Genomic DNA, 21,910 nt, shown 5'->3' on the forward strand with positions numbered 1-21,910 from the left:
TTCGTCTATACCCCCACATCCATCCTTCCTCACATACATGTCCTGACTCAGTGGAACTTTCACATCCCTGAAAACAACAGGCAGCTTGGGGAAGAAGATAGTAGTGAAATACACCAGCCCTGGAGCTGGACTACCTGGGATTGAGTCTCTGCCCCCAAACTTACTCTGTGTGTGACCTGGAACAAGTTACCCATCTTCTCTAGGGCCCAGTTTACTCACTAAAATAGAGATGTAACACTTGTACAACTCATAGTTTTCCCCCTGAGAATTAAAAAAGAAAAAAAAAAAAAAGTAGGTAAAATGCTTGGCAAAAGGCCTAGCACACAGCAGGTTCTTCCTAGATGTTAGTTATCATCAGCATCATCATTTTTATTTTATCAGTAACAAAGCCCTTTTTATTCTGAGATAATTATATATTCAAAGGAAATTGCAAAAATAGTACAGAGAAGTCCTATGCACCCTTCACCCAATTTCCCCAACTACTATACAATGTAGTATGTATAGTATTACACAACTATGGTACAATAGCAAAACCAGGAAACTGACGTCAGTGCAATGTGTATGTATGGTTCTTCTCCATTTTTTCACAGGTGTGGATTTGTGTAGAATCTACAAAATCAAGATGCAGCATGATTCCATCACTGTAAGGATCTCCTTTGTGCTACCTCTTCTTCTCTCCCTCCCCTCTGCCAACCATCCCTAACCACTGGCAACCACCAATCAGTTCTTCCTTTTGAGAACTCTACATACACAGAATCATACATTATATGATTTTTTTGAGATTGGCTTTTTTTTACTCAGCATAATGATCTTGAGATCCACCCAGGTTGTTGTGTGTATCCATAGTTCATGCCTTTTTATCATCGAGTAGTATTCTGTGGTATGGATGTACCACAGTGTGTTTAACCACTCACCTGTGGAAAGACATGTTGGTTGTGTCCAGGCTTTGACTATTACAAATTAAGCTGCTATGAACATCTGTGTACAGTATGAACACAAATTTTCATTTCTCTGGGTCATAGAGTAAGTATATGTTTAGTCTATAAGAAACTTCCAAACTATTTTCTTGAGGACTGTTACACTTTACATTCTAATAGGTGTGTTCTATATCTCATCATGATCTTAATTTGCATTTCCCTAAAGGCTGGTGATACATGACATCTTTTACATATGCTTATTTGCCATCCTATAGCCTCTTCAGTAAAATGTCTTTTCATGTTTTTTGCCCATTTTCTGATAGGATTGTTAATTTTTTTTAACTAATGAATTTTGAGAGTTCTTTACATATTCCAGAGAGGAGTTCTTTACTGGTAGGTTTTGAATTTCAGGAATCCTTCCTTGATCCCTTCAGCTAGAGGTAATCTCTTCTTTCCCTAACTTCTGTGATTCCTTAAGAAGTTTCACTTAGTTCCTTTGCTCCCCTCTACTTTGACTCATAGACGACACTCCAGAGCTGCCCTACTAGCCAATGAGCAGAATCCATGTCGGACTCAATATCTTCCCTCAGTACCTTGCCAAAAGTTTGGCAACTTTCTGGGGTTACCTGAATCTCTACAGAACGACTGGATCAATGACACCCGGATTTTCATTCAGTTACTATAAGACTTCGGTCCAAAGCAAAAACCATGGTTACCATGGACACACTGAACACACATGTAAATCATTTAATACCTTGGAAAGGATGACTAATTACAAGAAGAAATACACATACTCAGATGTGCTAGTGATTAATTTCTTCTCAGCTACCACACTTGCAACACAGTGACACACTGCCGTTTATTGAGGAGTCTATTTATGCCAACCTGTGGCTCACATTTGGCTAATTAAGCACACATACATTTCAGAACTTGTAATCTGTGGGCTCTGTTTACATAAGAACATCATATCGAATACAGAGGCAATTGTTTAGCACCTCTAACCTATTTTGAGCTTTACAGTTAATTAGTGAGAGATGCTGCAGGGAACACAGGGTATGACTTCCAGTTAAACAAACATCTAACTTCCTTACAAATCACAATAACAATGCATAATTAATTAATGGGGTACCTGAGCTTTGCAGAGTCTTCCTTCCAAAGGAATTAGGGCCCCAAGAAGGACCAAGTCACAGTAGGAACAGAGGATGAAGGTAAGGAGACATGGGGGCTTATTCTACCACAGTCTCTTGGCCTCTGAGCGTCTTATCATCTGCCCTGTGAAAGGAAGAGGCCAACATTCCTTCCCCCACACTTGCCACCCTGAACTTCCTTCTATTCCCCAAATGCTAGGCACATTGTACATCACCTCTTTTATTTTCTTCACAGCATTTACCATTATCTAAAGGTACTGTGTTTTTTGTTTACTTGCTTTCTTTTCCTTTTTTTTCTGTCTCACTAGACTGTCTCACTAGACTGAGACACAGCAACTTCAACTGCTCTGTCTTACTTCCATGCTATGAACTCAGGTAATTTCTCTGTAGTCCCCAAGAGGGCAGTGCACGTTATATCCTCTGGGACAGGTTTCACAGAAATTAAGTAAAATTTTTCCTTTAATTCTACATATCCTTGGAAACCATCTTTGATTCTAGCATTGAGAGCCCTTGTCCTCACACTGAGTTCTCAAGAGCCCCCAGGAGTCTGCAGCCCAAAAACGAGACTACTTCACAAGAGTAAATAGTGAGCATAGTAATAGCATTATGCTGACCCTATGAAAGTGCAAATTTTGATTGTTTTGCCCCATGGATGTGGCAATCTCTTATGGTTCAACACAGTAACAACAGTGGCAGCTTGAGCCGTTCTTGTGTGCCAGGCTTTGGATGATGAGTTTGATATGCATTAGTTCTTTAACACTGATGAAAACGTCAAGACTTGGGGAGGCTAAGGGATTTGCCCAGAGAAGAACTGGTGGCGTCAGGTTACAAATACAACTCTATGATCCCAGAAGAAATGTGTATTCCCTTCCCCGGGACTTCAGTGATTTCAGAAAAGTCACCAGAATTCACAGCACAGAATGAGGACAAAGCAATCCAGGCCTCAAAGTCCCTGGAGCACTGCTGTTGAGTGTGAACTTCTACACCACACTGACCCCCAAAGTCATCTGAGAGGCAGAATGGAGTGTGAAAATATGTTTTAGCACTTTCTGCCGAGAGGCAGAGGAACTCTCAAGAATCTCCTGGCATCAGCTTGTAATGACTCAGCCACCTCTGTCCTTCAAGAACTCCTGGATCCTCATTCAAGGTAAGAGGCCATCAGATCTTGTGCCCCCCGCTACCTTGGGGAGGTGGCTCTTCCTGCCACACATCACACCAAGTCTCTCCACTTTCCTCCCTCATCTCATCTCCTGTTCTACATGTGCATGTGTGCCAGCCACTCTGACCTTCCTTCTGTTCCCCAAAATACTGAGCCCAGATCAGCTTCCGCCTGTCAATAAGGGCCATCCCATCAGCCTCCTGGTTCAATGGAGGCTTCACTCCTGGAACTGATGACCATCATTTCCAAGGCAAGCCCCTTTACCCAGCTACTCCCATTTACATCACCCCTCCCTGCCCATTTCTTCTCCTGACTCATCTTCCTTTGCATTTCAAAGCTAAGAAATAGGAATGGTCTTTTCCTGCACCAAACACTATGAGAACCTTCACCCAATACTTGACCTTTCAATGCAGTACCACTGAGTTATGTTGACCTCTTTCCAGCCTTGCTGACAACACCAGTAGCCTCCAGCTGCCTCCCTCAAATTCCTCTCGCACAAGCTATTCTCAGTCTTCTCTGCCTGGTCCCAGGATCTCATCTAGGGCATCCACAGTGTTACAATGACTGACCTATCCCACAGCCTCACCTAGCAGTTTCTGGAATCCCTCTACATCCACTGAGTTTCACTGCCCTCCACTTTAGCCACTTACTCTTAAGGACACACTTTAGACTTTTTCCATTACCCAAACTGCTTCAGCTTCCAAATCTGAAACTCTCTGTTTCCCCTTTCTGACACAACCTGCTGTGTATCTCTATAAAGACTCCTAGACTCACAATAAGTTCACCAGGTACAGAACTTGGATTGCCAGCTCATCACCAAAGCTAGTTTTCCAGACATATCTGGCTAGAAATACTTGGGTCATGCTCATGTCTTCCTACGTCTCCCAGTCAGCTTTCTGGTTCCATGGAGTCTCCTCCCTCTCTTGTGACTTTCCCTCAGTCATGAGCAGTGTGACAACCCACCTATGGGCACTCACCTCCTCTGACCAAGGCTAGAGGTATGACCTCTTGATGGCATCAGCTTCTGACCCCAGCGCCAGAGTCTGCTCCACACTTCTGCTTAACACCTGGATGTGATCACTTCAAGCTTTTAATAGATTAGGTTTTGAAGCTAGGTTCTCAGTTCCTAAGGTGAAAATCCTGGATGGTTAAACAGCCCTGGAAGAATCCATCAAATCACCTTTGAACTCCATTATTCAATTACTCTCCAACAAAACTGAAAAGCTGCCTTTTTCCTCCACTGGAACTAAGCACTGGTTCTGCAGTCGAGCTCCAGATGAAGTTCTGGTTCGGGTTTAGGAGCAAAGAAGTAGCCCCAAACCATCTTTAACCACCTGGATTACACTCAGCACAGCAAGATGCTCACACTGTGGCAGGTCAATAAAGGGGATTACAGCCACTCAGGACAGATGCTCCTCTAGTGCAGTGGGGGACAACTTAAATCTAGGTGTTTGCTCCCTTTGTCCCTACATGTGTGTCTCTTTTAATGTCTCTCTTGCTCTCTCCAAGTGTGTGTGTGTGTGTGTGTGTGTGTGTGTTTCTTTTTGCTTCTCTGTCCTTCTTAGTTTGTCTCTCTGTGTCTCCCTCCCTGTGTTTCTTGAGTGTTTATCTCTCTGTGTCCTTCTGTTTCTATGAGTGTCTGGGTGTGAGTCTTTCTCTGTCTCTTTGTGTCTTTCTTTGTGAGTCTATCCCCGTCTCCATGTGTGCTGGTGTCTCTCTGTGGATGCCTCTCCCTGTGGGGGTCTCTCCATTTCTATTTATTGGTCTTGATACCACTATAGGGGGTTATCTCTCTTTGTGAGTGTGTCTCTCTTTGTGAACCCTCTGCTTTTGGGTGAATATTTGATCTGTATGTATATGTCCTCCTCTCTATGCAAATGTCTCCTTATCACACATTTCTTAGGATGTAGGTCTCTGCCAAGCACTTACAGTTGATAGATTTCAAATAAGTGAACCGCACAAGATTCAATGCCGCAGTCTGTCCTCCCGTATTCACACACTCATGGGCTCCCCAGCCTGAATGACCATGTCTAATTCCTTAGCATGGCCTGTGAGACCCTCTGCCACCTGTCCCAGGGGATGCACGAGCCCTGCCCCTTCTGCACCACCACATGGGCTTCATGCCCTGACCCAGGCATTGACAGACATATTTGTAGTAAGGTAGCCTCTCTCCCTTTTCTCCCCAAACCAAAACTCCTGCTAAAGGAATCTCTCTCTGTAAAAGGGAACAGTGTGGAGCTGCAGTAACATGAGAATGGAAGGTTCAGGGCCATGCTCAACTTACCCCTCAACACTCTGCAGAGGCCAAACCAAATTTGAAAATTACTGCTGAGGCCACGCATACCCAAACCTTTACAGCCCCTGTAGCTCCTTTGCCATTCTCTGTTTATCAAAAGTCCTCACATGCTTCTGGGTGATGCTCAAGTGCCACCTCTCACAAAGCCTCTAGCACAGAAGGTTCTCCTAACAGGCAGCCTTCTGCTCTTTGTGTGCCTGGAACCTGCTGGTGTGCCCTTTCCATTGAGGGGTTCTGCCACCATTGGTGCGAGCCTAGCTGTGTGTGTAAAAAGAGCATTCTGCCTCAGCTTTTAAGGTCAAACAGCATAAGCTGAACCTGTCCTTTTGCTTCTTTTGTGCCCAGATGGATGGTATTTGTGAAATTGTTTTTTCCAGTTTTGGCACCCAAGCCAGGAAATGGTTTAAGCAAGAAAGTAGCACTTTGAATTTGAAGGGTGGAGAAAAAAGAAAGAGGGAGAAAAACAAGCACTAGAAACAAATCAGAACTCAGAAGCCTTCAGAGGTACTTGCACAACTGGTTATGACTCAGTAGCTATGGGAGAGACACTAGAATCTTTAGGGAGTTGTTTTTTTTTCTTTTTTTTCTTTTCTTTTCTTTTTTTTTTTTTTATCCCAAATGTGTATGTTTGTGCCTCTCTGTTAAAATACATGAATTTTATCATGAAAGAGTTTCGACTCCTCATGCCAAGTCCTCCATTTCACCTGCATAGTTCATCTGAAAGGTCCAGGGTTTCCAGAACTCAAAAAAGCTTTCAAACATTCGCAAATTATTCAACTCAACAAACATTATTTGAGAAAAGCACTATGCTAGGGCCTATTTGGAGATACAGAAGAAAAAATCATGGTCTGTATTCTCTGGGAATAAACAATTTAGAGAAGGACACACACACATGCACACACACAACAACTCTCATCTAAGGAGGACTGTGATAAGTGCTGGAGGGGAAGAGGGAAAGAGTCTTCTCCCGGGATGATTTTGGAATCTGAGACTCAAAAGGAAAAGGGACTTATGGGCCCTCCAGACAGGAACAGTCTGAGAAAATGCCTAGAAAGGAGGGTGTTTGTCACACAGTAGGCACTTCCAATAAAAGTTTTGTTAAATGAACACATGTTGAACGTGTTCCAAAAACTCAACGCCAAAGTAGCATAGAGAAGTAGCAGTGTTTCAGAGCTCCCTTTTAGAAGTTCTTCCTAGTGGAGGTTTCAGAATACTGGGCTGGATCTTGGGAATGGGTTATTCTGATCCAATTTTTCTTTTCTTTTCTTTTCTTTTTTAATGAGGACACCAAAGCCCCAAGATTAAATGCTATGTCCAGAAGGAAGACAACAACTTGGAATTGTTCTTGGCAGCAATCATGCTGAATTTAAATATCTACCAATGTAATCTGAATTCAATGGAATAAAACAAAATCAGCATTGCCAATCATTACATTTTCCACATTGATACTATTAGAAGAGCAAAATGGTGAAGAATTGTGACTTTGAGTCACCAGCTTCAGTTCTGAGAGCCAGGCTCCGCTACTTACAGGCTGTGTGACTGTGGCTGGGTTCCCACGCCTCTCAGTCCCACTTTTCTCATTTGTAATATGGAAGTAATGATAGTACCTACATTATAGAGTGATTGCAAAAATTTAATGGGATCATGTACCAAAATGGCTTTACTAAGGGTATCAGTGGCTACGTGTTTCCAAACCCAAAGGGCACATTTTAGCCCCATCTCACTAGACATCTGAATAGCATCTGACACAGCTGCTGTCTGCTTCTGGAAGTCAACCACATGCTTCCCCCACACCCCGATTCCTGCAATGATCTTTTCTGATCATACTTTTCCACTTGGGATAATCCTGACCCTCCTCTCTACCTGATATCCAAATGATGGAGAATCTCAGGGTTTGGTTCTAAATTCTCTCACTTTTCTCAGGCAGCACACTTTTCCTAGTTGAACCCATTCAGTCCCACAGCTTTAAATGTCATCCATATGCTGATGTCACATATTTTTAAATCCTCAGCCCTTACCACTCTCCTGATGTCCAGACTCAAATACTGACCGAGCTACTTGAGATCGCCATGTGTATATCTTAGAAGAATCTCAACCCAATAGGTCAGAAACTGAATTGTCTGTTGCCCCATCCCCAAACACCCATCTTGGTAATTGGTACATACCCATTTCTCAAGCCAGAAATCTAAGTCATTCATGACTCCTCTGTTTCTCCTCTCCCAACAAGTCACCAATTCCTAGGGATTTCTCCTCTGAAACACATGTTAACCCTGTTTGCATCTCTTCATTTCCACAGCTACCACCATCTCCCATCTCAATGGCTGCAACTGCCTACTGACTGGTCTCCTGACTCTGACTCTTGTACCTCTACAGTCAGTTCTCCACACAGCAACTAGCATGACTTTTAACAAAGGGAACTCAGATCCCGGTACTCTCTTGTGTTGCATCCTTCAGTGGCTTCCTGTTGCTCTTCAAAAATAGGTCAAAACCTGAAATATGCCTATGGGTTCTCTAGGATCTACCTACAAATCTCTTCTGACACAACCCTCACCTTCTCTTACTGCATTGCATTCATATTTGCCCATTTTCTGTTACTGGAATACATCAGGGACTTCCTTGAATCAGGGTCTTCGCATGTGTTGTTCATTCCTTAGCCAGCTAACTCTTCCTCCTTAACCTAGTAGTTAAGAACTTCAGCTCTGGACTCACACTATATTACTGGTTTTATAAAGAAAGAAAAGCTTCTTAGTATCTCTGTGCCTTACTTTCACCATCCGTAAAATGGGGTAACAACAGAAACTACATCGTAAGGTTTTGAATATTAAATGAAGTAAATATGTAAATTATTGAGTACAGTATGTAGCATAGAGTAAGTATTCAATAAATACTATCTCTTATCTTCAAAATTATTATTATTTAGCTCTCACCTTAAATGTTACTTTATTGTTCAGCTCTCATTTTAAATGTTACTTCTTAAATAGCCCTTATTTACTCAAAATCCCAATTTAAATTGGTTCTGTTTTTGTAGAACTAATCTTAATTGGTCATTAAATATTTATTTTGAGGCTTATTGGTCCTTTCCTGTTTCTCATGCTAAACTCTAAGCTCCATAGAACAGGGGCCTTTTCCATATCTCATTCAGTCCTTGGAGCCTATCACAGGACCTGACACACACAGCAGGCACACAGTAAACCTGTGATAAATTAATGAGTGAATGGGTGAACATGCCAGCCCAGTGCCCAGAGAGTGGTAAGTTTACCATGCTATGATGGGTGTCATAATAACTCAGGAGCAAAACAATCCACTGCACATTGTACAAATGATAGGGAAAAATATCTTGATGGTATATAGAGTGCTTCTCCCCTGTAAAGTAGAATGTGATTAGTTATGAAGATCTGAAACCCTTGTGATCAACCAAATACTGCTTTTATGATCTCTCTGTTAATGATGTGTATTTGTTAGAACTTGATCACTTCTATGACAGATCTTTGGATAATATAACATGAAATAGTAAGCATTCCATGTGCAGTAAGGAAATATCTTTTGGACATTAGAGCAAAACAAGAAATAATGTGTAGAACAGTTTACTTTCAAAATACTGGTCCCATTGATGCTTTTATAAATACGTTCCTGAACATGTTTGGATGTGTGTTTAAGTGTGAGATACATATAAATATATATATAATATATAATTTTTCCACTGAAGTGACCATAGCATATACTGTAACATAATCTGAAATGAAACATTTATCATAGGTAGCCATATGATGTGCATCTAAAGCCCTCCTAGAGCTGGGATATGTACCTGTCACCGCAAGGTACTGGAAGGTAGACTGTTTAAAATCATGACAGAATTGTCAGACCTGGCACATTTCTTTACAGTAGCACAATTCATCCCTTGTGTGGCAGCTTCTAGTAATAGAGGTTCATATGAATGCATCTAATTCAGCAACTTATTGGCTCATAATATGAAACAGCATGTTTATTGATTTTTTTAATAGATCTTGGAATTAAAACACATGGTCCCTTTAAGAGGACTATAAAGAATCACCAAGTTGATCATAGCACAGTGAAGTCTCACGGGAGCTACACAGGCTCTGGGAGAAGAGGTAGGTGATTTCTCTTTTGAAGAGGAAAAGAGGAAGAAAAAATTTAATAAAGTAATGTAATTAGGTACCAAAGGTATAAGGAGAGATAAACTAAATCAGGAATAGCAAACAAGTTTTGTATTGAGTGTCAACTCCACTCAGCTGATGGCTGCTACACAGAAGCTTATATCAAGAAGTCTGAGCTAGAGAGACAGAAATCCCTTGACGAAATAATTCAGCCATGTATTTTCTATCCAGAAGCAGATGTCTCTAAGATTCCTTCCAGTGCTAACCTTCTATGATCTTCTCCCTTTTCTCCTCCTTCCTCACAGTTGCTCTTATTGTAGGAAGAACAAGTTAGAATTTCCTGAAAATTCCAACTGACTTCTATAGTGTAAAGGTAAATCAGTCTGAGAACTCAAAACAGCAACAACCTTTACTCTCCATCTAGCATCATTGTCGTTGTATGTTGCTTTGATATGTACACTGAAAAGCAGTACCAAGGCACTGACTGTCACACAAGTAATTAGACTAAACTATAATAGACAAGATGAGGTAAGTGCCGGAGACCTGGATTTGTGAATGACCTCTAGTTTCCTCTGCTCTGGCAGGAGAAAGATGGATCAGGCCCCTGCAGTACACTGCTACATGCATGTGTAATCACAACGGTCAGAGAGCAGTGGCAATGAGTACGGTTCCATGCTCTCCTCTATGTATGGAAATGGTGGTGGTGATCATCACCATCACCAAAGCTACTAAATTCCCTCTCCAGGACTTTGAGCTTCTCCATCATTTTCATAACTACCATTTACTGACTTCTCACTATGAATAGTCACTGTGCCAAGGCGCTTAATACAGATTATTCAGTTAATTCCCTCAACACTCCCACTTATGACATATTATTGCTTCTATTATATAGGGATATGAGGCTCAGGGAGGTTAACTTGTGAGCAGAAGATTCTAACAAGGATTGTCTGGCTTGAAACCCATGTTCTTAATCATTTGGGATACCAGCTTTCTCCTCAATGTATGAAATACTTGGCAACACTGGGCAAAGTGAAAGCTCACAGGAAGTAATTTAGGTTATTCATCCATCCATCCTTCCATGCGTCCATCTATCTATCCATTCATTCAGACCATCAACAAACATTCACAATGTGCCTGTCATTGTACTTGGTGCTGGGACAGAGTGGTGAGGGAAATAGACAAGGGCCCTGAACTCATGGAGCTCATAGTTTAATGGAAGATCAGAAATTAATCAAACAATGACATGACTTAAGTGAGAGCCCATGACAAGGAGACTGACCTATACTAGTGGTCAGGTCTAAGAAAATGAGGCTTGAGCTCAGAAATGAAGAATTAATCAGCATTAACTAGGGGGATGGGATATGGGGGAATGGAAATAGAGTGGTGCTGAAGAGAGAGTCGCATATGTAAAAGCCCAGGGAGGGAAGGGTGTGAAGTGTTCAGGGAGCTGTAAGGTGGACAATATGATTTTTATCCAAGTAACAGTGGGAAACCTTTAGAAGGTTTGTACTTTTCATGATCAGACTTCAGGGGGCAGAAATAATTTGAGGAACATGGTAAGAACCAAAATGGAAATACAGCTACCAGTAAGGAGATCACTTAGTAGTTCAGAAAGAGATGTTGTTAGCTTGGACTAGGTGGTGGCAGTGGTGAGGAGGACAGAAGGATGGATTTAAAAGACATTATGAGGTAAGTACAAATGAATTTACTGATGCATTGAATTTGGGAAGATGAGGAAGTAGGAGGAGTCAAGGATAACCCTGAGGCTTCTGACTTGACCCAGTAGTTTGTGCTACTCACAGATAGGAAGAATGAGGTCTCCTAGACTTTGAAATGTCTTTTGGGCAGCCCAGCGGGACAGCCTAATGGGCAGGTGGATATATGTGTTAGGAGTTGAAAAAGGACAAATGGGATAGAGATATTAATCTGAGAGTCAACTAAATAGATAGAGATGGTTGTTGAGGCCTTGGGGGGTAAATAGAGAAGAGGTACTACGAAAACAGTGTTTATGAAAAACTAGGCAGAACATACTTACTAATCACTATATTTTTCTAATGCACTTCTTCCTTTTGATATCTGCATCCTTCAATAGAATCTATTCTCCCCCTTCAATAGAATGTTAAATTTTCATTTATGTTTCCCTTGGACCTATTTTTTTAACTTATTTTGCATATATATTTTCTTCTATGTATTCCTATAGCCCCTCCACCTTTTGTGGAATGAGAGAGAGGCGGGGTGGGGAGGGAGGGGAAGAGGGAGAAGGAGAGGGAGAGAGAGAGAGAAACAGAGAGAAGGAGAGAGAAAATACCAATCATTAGCCTTCAGAAGACACAGGTGAGATATCAAATGGTTAAATTTTCCTGACAGATAACACAGCAAGCAATAGATAAAATTCACTCGCTAATATTGCATTCAAAGGAACTGCCTTTGAGTCTCCAAGATGAATCCTGATGTTTTCGTTTCATGAAGGCAAAACTCTTTGAAAGCAGTGGGGGTGGTTGGTGGGGAAGGGGTGGGAAGAGCTGAAACAAGAATTTGATGCCTAAAGGTTCCCCAATGTTCGCTGTTAGGGTGGATTAATTTTGTTATGGCTAATTGGAGGATTGAAAGGTGTTAAGACGGACTAGCCATTAGGGCCATTTTTCTCATCTTTAAGCTTACTGCTTGACTGATTTCTAGCCAGAACCAATAGGCAGTTATGGAAATTTAAATGTAAAGATGAAGTAGTCCCCAATGACAAAAACTCCATATACCAAGTAATGAGTTTAATTACTTAATTATTAGATAGTAAGCCCTCAAATTTAACCAACACCAGTTTCCTTTTTTTTTTCCAACAAGGAAGAAAATAACTTCATTTCATTATTCTCATAGCCTTCTATTATGCCTTTCAGTTATATTAAAGCCCAATTTTTATCATATTTTTTTGCTGCTAGGATAGCTGTGAGCTTCCTGACACACAGGACAGTGATTTCTTTGTTGTTTTTGTATCCCAATCCTTTTCAATACATAGCAGAAACATCCCACAAAATAATTCATTTGATTTCCAAAAATATTTTGTACCAAGGAGATGTTCCATTTAAGAAACCTGTGGGCGAAAATGGCATGCAGGCGTGCTGTGCTCCCCAAGGTGGGGCACGTGGGGGTGAAACTGAGACTTTGGGCCAGTCTTTATGGGGCCACTCAGGGCCACTGGGGGCTGCATGTCACCGAGCTCCCAGCATGTCACGCTGGCTCCACACTCCCAGTACAAAGAAAAAATCATTATTTCTTCTCTAGAGGGTGAACAATTATAGAATTGATTTCACAGATCTGGTAACATGGCAAAAGATACTGGTCTAATTGAAGCCAATGGAGAACTAAAGGTCTTTAAAGACCAGAATCTTAGTCCTGGAAAGGGTGTGGTATCATTAGAAGCTGTTCATCCTTAATAGGAAACACCCTTGGAAAGCAACTCTTGCCAAAATCCTTTGGACAGTCCAATGTCAATGTTGAACAGCAAGTGGAACCACAACAGAAAAGGAGAGAAGAAAGGCAAGGGTCTGAGACATTTTTCAATGAAGGTTTGTGAGAAGGTTCAGAGGAAAGGAACCACTTCATATAACGAAGTGGCAGATGAATTGGTCATGGAGTTCAGTGCTGCTGATAACCATATTTTACCAAATGAATCTGCTTATGACCAGAAGAATATTAAGACAAGTAATAAGATGAGTCTATGATGCCTTAAATGTCTTAATGGCCATGAACGTTATCTCCAAGGAGAAGAAAGAAATCAAATGGATTGATCTGCCTACTAACTCAGCTCAGGAATGTCAGAATTTAGAGGGAGAGAGGCTGAAAAGACTTGAAAGAATAAAACAGAAACTGTCTTAACTTCAAGAACTTATTCTACAGCAAATCGCCTTCAAGAATTTGGTGCAGAGAAACTGCCAAGCAGAGCAGCAAGAGAATCCGCCACCTCCCTCCAGCTCCTTCGTTCATCACCGTTAACACCAGAAAGAAGACATCGATCACCTGCAGTATTTCTAATGACAAATTTGAGTATCTGTTCAATTTTGACAATAAGTTTGAAATCCACCATGACACAGAAGCATTAAAGCGAATGGGAATGGCTTGTGGACTAGAATCAGGAAGCTGCTTGGCCAAAGACCTTAAAATGGCAAGAAGTTTGGTACCTAAAGCTGAACCTTATGTGACAGAAATGGCTCAGGGATCAATCAGTGGTATATTTGTCACATCAACAGGTTCAACCTCAAATGGCACAAGGCTTTCTGCCAGTGACTTGACCAATGGTGCACACGGGACGTGGGCCACGAGTTCCAGCAGGTCTGAGTACAGTGGCGCCGGGGTGGAGATGCCTGTATCTTATGCCGGGGAAGACAATGATGATGACAATGACCTTTAATGACAATGATGATGAAGACTAATTTTCTTGACTTGTAGACTTCCCCTCCCCCTTCAAATTCAGCTTCAGGAAAAAATTGTTAGGGAAGAGGAACTTTTTCTTTTTTAATGTGGGTTTTCCTGTTTCTTTTTGGCCTACTCCCAAGAAGATATTGCTAAGCTACTGAAGTTAGATATGTACCTCCAACAAGCAAGCAAGGATGATTTTTCGTAGGAATTTTAAAAGTCTGGTGTGGATGTGTATTTTGACACCAGTGTGCTGATGCAGAGTCTTCATTTACTTCTCAGGATTTTGTGTTTTCATTTTCTAATTTTTTTTAAAATTCAAAGTTCATTTTTGCCCTTTCAAACATTCTTGCTGAGTTTGCTGAAGAAATTGTACTTCATCAGTATCAATGAAAGTAAAATGCTATCTTTCTGTGGAAAATGGTACACTGAATGGCCATTTATTTGCAGTGTGTTTTGAAAGGTGCCACTAACCGATGGAGAGCAAAATGACATAGCAAGTTTTTATTTTGTTAAATCATGTAGTATCCAAAGAACCAAGCAAACTAGCAAAGCACTATTTTTTGTAAACATTAAGTGCAAATAAATTTATTATGCCTTTATTTTCCCTTAATTTATCTTAACTATGTGATTCCATGAAGCTTATACTTTTTTTTTTTTTTTGCTCTATTTTGCAACAAATTACAAAGGTTTGTTTGTTTGTTTTTGTTTTTGTTTGGTAAAAGTTTATTGCCATGGTGGTGCAGCTATATAAACTATCTTGAAGGCTTGGAATGGTTTATTGCTTATGGTAAAATTTGCCTGATTTACAGGCAACGTTTGGAAACTTTTTATTATAGAATTGTTTACATACTTTTAAGTCTCTAATTTAAAGACGTGTACTGAACGAATGTTGTATTTGTTTTGTAAGCATCTTCCTGTACTCTATTATAAAGTTGAAATTAAATATAGAGAATGTTTTAACAGTTTTTTAACTCAAAATTTATCAATCATTTTTAATAGTTCTTTTTTAATAAAAAGAAAAGAATTTGAGGACAGGCAGTAGTTTCTTTTAAAATTTATTCACAAAACAATTAATTTCACAGTTGCTGTTAGCTCCCTGTTCTAAAACGATAGTCTTTTTATTGAAACACAAACTTTTCTGTAATATTTTATGGAATATAAAGAGACTAATTGTTTGACTTGTTTAGCTTGGCACTGTTAGTTTTTATTAATAAAATGTGCATGAGCATTTTTTTTAAAGAAACTTTTGAACCAAAAATATTTAATTCATCAGCTCTGACCACATCCATAACAAAAAGGACTACATTATTCATATCTTCCTCTTGATAGCCCACTCATATGGCAAAATAGTTCAACAGGAATATTAAGACAGGGAATGGGATCAGCCTTCTGTCTTTGAGTAAAAATGCCATCAACTAGAGTTGGAGGTACAGGAAAATATTTGAATTTGGCCTTTCTTTTTTTTTTTCTTAAGAACTATTTTATTCAGAGTTTATTGAAAGCCAAAAGAAAGCACAATCTATTTACAGTAAATCTGTACTCTCCAGGATTACCTTAATTTATTTCAGGTAAATCTAAAATTTCAGTCAAAAGTTCTGAAAATTGGCAAGCCCTAGGGAAGAAACATGACATTCATGAGGTTGAGGGGTATGTTAGGAAAGATAAATTATTATTGTTCTAACTGAAAGGAAGGCTAATGGGGTTCCTAAATAACCTAGTTTAGTCTCCAGGCTTGTTGACTACAAGGTTATAGGGGTTTCCTCCCCTCTACTTTTAAAGAGATATTTAAAAGTGAACATCTTCTCTAACTTTAGAAAGAAACCGTTGGAAAACAGTGACTACTTTTCAGTACAATTTCATTTTCTTTGAAATTTTTATTTAAATGTTAAATTTCAATTTGAAGCAGTTGTTCACATATGTGTTTGCTGGTTCGAGAGCATAAACACAATATATGGAAATGAGGTTCACCAATAAAAGAAATAATAACAGAACAAGGGAATCATTTTCTAAGTAACATACATTAGGATATATTTTGCAATATGCATAGGACTCGCACTGTCAATATTTTATTTCTAACAAAGCAGATATAATAAGAAAAGCACAGAGAATTTTTTAATGTTAAAGGCTTTTTGGTTTTAGATTGAGTCAAAACAGTCAAGGCTCATATAAGTTCATGCAAAGTCCAAGCTTGATTCTATGGGTTAAATTTGAGACCAGTTAGTTTCTTAAATTATCATTTCTTTGCTACCTCAGAGAGAGAGAGGAGGGAGGGAGGAAAGGAGGGAGATAGGAAGAAAAACTGATCTCCATTGACACCTACCATGTTTAAGTCACAATCTTAGGAATTTTCACATTTGCAATCCCATTATTCCTAACAATTAAGTAACTGAGGTTCAGAAAATAAAGTGACTTCCCAAATATTATTCAGACAATAAAAGGTGGAATCCCAGTTTCAGAGTCAGATCTGTTTGCCTCCAAGATGAGTTCCCTTTCCATAAAGCTATTCTACAAATCAGTGGAAATGGCTTCTTTTTAAAATATCTCTTGAAGAAATAAACGAATAAAGTTAGTGTAAAGATATAAACAACACATTAAAAGAACACAATTTAAAATGTTGGATGTAAATTGGTAAACAGATGTGTGTCACTAAAAAGTCACATTTTTCATAATAGTTTCCTGTCTGTCGGCAAAGACTCCAGTAAAGCTGTTTTCATATAACTGAAGCACAGCTGGTTAAAAAGGGAATAAACCTGGTCAACCAACTAAGATTTTTCAGTTCATTCAATGCCAAATATTGCTAGGAATGTTTTTTTTTTTCTTTTAATAAAGCAACCCATAAGTAAGCTGGCCCATAAAACATTTTTTTTTTTTTTTGGTTGTTAATAGCTTTAATTTTTTGGTGGACCACTCTACGAATAGCCTCTATATTATTATATTATTTAGGGTAAACGCTCAACAGCATCATACTAAAATTGCTTTTAGACCCCAGAAAGTTCTTTTGCACAGAGGTACATAAAAGGTGTATTTGAAATTAGCTTGAAATCTGAGTGTATTTCAGAATGAAATGCCTTTCATGTTCACAAGTCCCCTACTCTCCATGAACAATGGGCTGTGAGCACCAGCACTCATGATCCATTAAGGCATTATTTTTGTATAATACATGTCAGCTGATCAAGTGTGTTCACATCTATTATTACATGTGATGGGATATTTAACATATTTTCAGAGAACAGAATGAAACTAAAGGGATTTTTATACTTTGCCTGGAAGGCCAGTTATTTAGGATATTTTTCTCTCATGTTTACATATAAATTATTTATCACAGACCCTCAAAATATGCTGGAACAGATAAATACTAGAACTCAAACACTGAGAACTTGGGAAATAATAAGAGAGGACACACATCTCTACCTATTCCCAATTACAAGTCTCATCAGTATAGAGTTCTGACTTTAGGTATTTATAAAATTAATCTCATGATGTCGAACACAAATCTTGATTTCCATGTGCATAAGCAGAAAAAGCACATTGTATAAGTACAATTATTCAGTGTTATTATTTTTAAAAACCCTACATATCAAGCCAAAACAAATAAATATAATGCCACCAATGTGAATATCATTAGGCTCAGCATCTTAAACTCAGCATGAAATCTACCAGACTGTAGATTTGAAAGGAAGAAATTCAACATCAGTTCCATAAATCAAATTAACATTAGGATAAAATCTATCATAGAAAAAAGTCTTATTCAGGGGAAAATGGTGTTCACAGGGGAAAAAAATGGTTTGCGGCCCTCTGCTATATTAACCTGAAATCTTGAGAAACATCTAATTTTAGGAGAGTTTTAAGGAAAGTAGATCATAAAGTTGGCACAACAATGCTTGTATTATAACAGAAATCAGCAACATATTTTTGTTGAAATGTTATTTTCTAAATTTATAATGCTTTAAATTGTTTAGCAGAACACAGCATGAAATAAGATATATCACTGCAGGTATCTATGTCCATAGAAAATATAGACCCCATTAAGGAGATATATCTGACATCTGTGCACACATATACTAAATCTCACAGAGATACATAAATATCTCCCAACGGGCTTTATACATCTGCTTTAAGAGAATATTACTTCAGAAACAACAAGTGTTTTTTTTTTTTTTTTTTTTTTTTTTTTCCCATTTGTTCAACTTAAATTATTTTTTCTCTTATGGAATTGTGTCCCTTTGTATCTACAGAATAAAATCTTTTGTAACATAACACATTCAAGGATTTTGCATGAACTTATCCATAAATGATCAAGTCCCCATATCTTCTATAAAAAGGGAGAGGGGTAGACATTGTCACTTCTAGCCTAGTACTGGGGTTTAGGTTTATTAGATAAAGCCAGTGACTCCAAATCACTCTTGAAAGAATTTTAAAAAAGATTTTCATTTTGAAATAATTTCAAACTTACAGGAAAGTTGCAAAATAATATAAGACCCATAGAGAGACCTCTAATCTATTTCCAATCCAGATACCCAGACCCACCAACTGTTAACATTCTGCCATATTTTTCATATCATTCTATTTGTCTATCTATCCATCCATTCATCTACTTACGTATTTTCTAAATATTTGAGAGTATACTGTATACATATACATCATGACCTTTCAATTCTTACTACTGCCATATATATTTCCTAAGAACAATGATATTCACTTTTTATTTAACCACCTTAGGTGCAATTATCAAGCTCTAGAAATTTAACATTGACATAAAGCTTACCTTCTATGTTCCAATTTTTTCATTAGCATTTTCTCCTCCATTATTAGATCAGCCCAGGATCATGTATTACATTTAATTGTCATTGTCTCCTTAGTTTCTTTCTCACTTCTTACTATGGAAGCATATATACTACACGAAATCTCCCACCTCAACCACTCACAAGCTTACAATTCAGTGGGATTAATCACATACACAATGTGCTACCCTTACTACCATCCATTACCAGAATTTTCCCATCACCTCAAACAGAAATCCTGTACCCACTGTGCATTAACTCTCCATTTCCCCTCCCCACCTGCACTCTAATTTCTGTCTCTGAATTTACATATTCTAGTTATTTCATATAAGTGGAATCATACAACCTCTGTCCCTTTGTGTCTGGTATTTCACTCAAAATAATGTTTTCAAAGTTCATCTATACTGTAGCATATATCAGAACTCCATTCCTTAAAAGGGGCTTTTTAAAAGGGGATTAATTAAGTCCAACTTCTGGCCCGCACAACACCCATGGCTATAACTAAATTTATATTGAAAGTGGTATTCAAATATAACTATGAATATTTAAAATCATTTTATCTCCAAATAAAACTAGACCTCCAGAGAGGAAGTTGAACTCAGCTTCTACTTTCTTTCTCTCTGCTCTATCAAGGAGGGTGATCGAGCTAGAAAGAATGAATCAGAGAACCCAATGACCAAGACTGACTGGGAAATGAGACTGCAAAGGAACATGTCAGTTTTAAAGGTATCTCTGAACTGGATGAACAGGAAGAACATACAGATAAAATTGCTGGATTGATTTGAGGGCCTCTGAGGAAACATCACCATATGCAGATATATCCAAACAGGAATGACCATAGTAGTCAGCCAGCATTGGGCAAATTAGAAAATGGCACTGTGCCAGTTTGAATGTATTATGTCTCCCAAAATGCCATTATCCTTGATGCAGTCTTATGTGGGTAGATGTATTAGTGTTGATCAGATTGTAATTCTTTGATTGAGTGTTTCCATGGAGACGTGACTCACCCAACAGTAGGTGATAACTCTGATTAGATAATTTCCAAGGAGTGTGGCCCCGCCCATTCAGCATGGGCCTTGATTAGTTTACTGGAGCACTGTATAAGCTCAGACAGAAGGAGTGAGCTTGCTACAGCCAAGAGGGACACTCTGAAGAACACACAGGAGCTGAGAGAGGAGCTGCAGATGAGAGACAGTTTGAAGACTGCTGTAGAGAGCAGACTTTTGCTCCGGAGAAGCTAAAACAAGACGAACACCCCGAGAGCAACTGAGAGTGACATTCTGAAGAGAAGCTGCAGCTAAGAGATGATAAAATGCCCCAAGAGCAACATTTTGGAGAACCCCATTTTGAAATGCAACCTGGGAACAAGCAGATGCCAGCCATGTGTCTTCTAAGCTAAGAGATTTTCCAGATGCCAATGGCCATCTTTCAGTGAAAGTACCCTGTGGTTGATGCCTTACTTTGGACACCTTATAACCATAAGACCGTCACTTTGTAACCAAATAAACCCCCTTTATAAAAGTCAATCTATTTCTGGTGTTTTACCAAATGGCAGCATTAGCAAATTGGAACAGGAACACAAGGGAGAAACTGCTCCTTTTTCAGCCCCAAGGCACACAGCTTGCAATGGAAGCAAAGACTAGATTTCATCTCTATGTCTTCTTTAACCAAGAAACCATTTTGCAGGTCCTAACCTGTACAACCCACACAGGCCGTCCTGGGTCCAACTACTGCCCCAAAATAAATGTTCTTTTATCAAAAGAACTAACTACAGCCTTAAAAACTTGGAAAAAGGCTGGGTAAAATTCTAAAATGCTAGTATTTTTAAATTGTTGGCAGGAACTTGGCAAAGATGTTTGCTAAGAGTCCACACGGTTCCTAAATGCACCTCAGGCTCTATGTTTGCAGAAAAACCTGGTGGATCCAAGGGATGTTATAGATAGAAGATAAGAGTTATCACAGTCCCCTTTTAGTGTAGGGCAGGGAAGAAAAGACTAAATGAAAAAGAAGGAAAAGAAAGAGGAAAAAGAGAAGGAAGGGGTAAAAGAGAAAATTTTAAAAGAAGGGAAATTGGGAAAAAAAAACGAGGAGACCCTAGAAAACAAAACAAAACAAAAAGAGTGAGGAATAAAGGGGAAGAAAATAAAACAAGGCAAAACTGTAGAAAGAAACAATTGGGGTATCTGCAAGAAATATGAAAGTCTCATGACAGCCTTGCCAAGCATGTTACTTCCATCCAACAGAGCAGAACACAAACAACAGTAATAATCAGAAGGACCAGGGGAAGATGGGAAGTTCTCCCCCACCACCAGTTTGAAGGGACCCTGAGGCAAGGAAAATAACATCTATCTTTCCTAGGGAGGCATTTTTCACATATAAACAGGGCTCTAGAAGGCAAACTCCAAATTTTAGGCTATGCCCACTGCTGACTTCAGCTGTGCACTTTCTTACAAAGATCAGTTGTCCAGAACTCTTGGCTGAAGGTGATGAGATCAATTGGATTTCACAATATAAATTGGGGATTTTGATAATGTGAATGAAGACCTGTCACTGTTCTATGTGATCCTCAAGCAGGTCAGAAAGTTCACACATATTTAAAATGCACTTTGGCCTCAGGGTAGTGGGCTACAAAATACAAAAAAAACAAAAAAAAACAGTCTGCTTCCAAGATATCTTTTGGAGGAAGGCTATTCTACCAAGAAGTAATCCCTCATATCCTGATTCCAAAGGTCAGATGCCGGCAGCCTTCACAATGCACTGCAGTTTTATATTAAAGTTTTCTAACCTCTGCAAAGACCCACAAAAAACTGTGTCTCAGCACTTTTAATCCATTACTTCCCATTAAGGCACACAAGCCCAGAAGACACCACTGAAGGTCAGCATTGGCCAAAGAATGTTCTGCAAAACACTCGTGTCATGAGATGCTAAAACATGTTCTATGAACAAAAAAGCTTGCTGACAAATAAGTTTAAGAGATGCTGGAGCTAAACGAAGCTTAAGTCTATTTCCTGCTCGATTTCTCAGTGCCTTTAAAACACCAGTGGGCCTGTGAATGTCGAAGAAAGGGACCGATAATGTAACATT

The 21,910-nt window shown here is 39.2% G+C and overlaps 1 protein-coding gene and 1 pseudogene across 11 annotated transcripts in view; one reads left to right on the forward strand and one right to left on the reverse strand.

Annotated features, from left to right (window-relative positions):
• FHIT (fragile histidine triad diadenosine triphosphatase) overlaps positions 1-21,910 on the reverse strand; it is a 1,654,094-nt gene that overhangs the window by 235,417 nt on the left and 1,396,767 nt on the right. The window lies entirely within an intron of this gene.
• On the forward strand, positions 12,953-14,059 carry LOC119506344 (annotated as a pseudogene).

This window comes from Choloepus didactylus, chromosome 1 (assembly GCF_015220235.1).
Source record: "Choloepus didactylus isolate mChoDid1 chromosome 1, mChoDid1.pri, whole genome shotgun sequence".
In the NCBI taxonomy this organism is placed as follows: domain Eukaryota; kingdom Metazoa; phylum Chordata; class Mammalia; order Pilosa; family Megalonychidae; genus Choloepus; species Choloepus didactylus.